This window comes from Sinocyclocheilus anshuiensis, unplaced genomic scaffold (genome assembly GCF_001515605.1).
Source record: "Sinocyclocheilus anshuiensis isolate Anshui unplaced genomic scaffold, SAMN03320099.WGS_v1.1 scaffold24, whole genome shotgun sequence".
NCBI lineage: Eukaryota > Metazoa > Chordata > Actinopteri > Cypriniformes > Cyprinidae > Sinocyclocheilus > Sinocyclocheilus anshuiensis.
In genome coordinates this window covers 1254182-1254884 of record NW_015557090.1, presented here as the reverse complement: position 1 = coordinate 1254884, position 703 = coordinate 1254182, and the positions used below count along the sequence as shown (strand labels likewise).

Sequence of the window (703 nt, the reverse complement as noted above, 5' to 3'; positions counted from 1 at the left end):
CTCTCAGGCTATACATGTTTTATCAGTATGTGTGTTCCCTGGGAATTGAACCCACAACCTTTGCGCTGCTAACGCAATGCTCTACCACTGAGCCACAGGAACACAATAATTAATATCTAAGACCAGCTAATGACCATCTCAGACTAGCCAATGTCCATCTTAGACCATTGAATGTCCATCTTAAACTAGCTAATGTTCATCTTACCAACTAATGAACATCTAAGACCAGCCAATGACCATCTCAGACCAGCCAATGACCATCTCAGACCAGCTCATGACCATCTTAGACCAGCTCATGACCATCTTAATTTACATCATTTACATCTTAAACCAAACCAAAATATAAGACTGATTACCACTTGTTAACTATATGGTCTTTAAGACAGTTAAGACAGTCTTTACATAGTGGTTGTGCTCATGCAACTGGTCCAGATAATGACTGTAACAACGTTCGTAGTCACGGGAAGAAGGCGGCGGGAACCGACGAACATTCAAAGAAAACTTTCATAATAAAATAAACACAGAATAGAGCGACAGCCCCTTGCGGACGACTGTCGCGCACAAACAGAACCAAAACACAAAATAAAGTCCAGGCCTGGACCTCTCTCGTCTTTCACTGTCGTAACTCCTCCTTTTATCCTTCCGGAGCTACTCCGTGGGACTCGAGACCGGTGAGTGGCGCAGGTGTGCTCATTATCAATTA

At 43.2% G+C, this 703-nt stretch overlaps 1 non-coding gene across 1 annotated transcript; it reads right to left on the bottom strand.

Moving 5' to 3' along the window:
• Nucleotides 1–30: 30 nt before the first annotated feature.
• On the bottom strand, nucleotides 31–104 carry trnaa-agc (transfer RNA alanine (anticodon AGC)). Its single transcript has one exon. It is a non-coding gene; the product is annotated as a tRNA-Ala (tRNA).
• Between the last annotated feature and the right edge of the window lie 599 nt (nucleotides 105–703).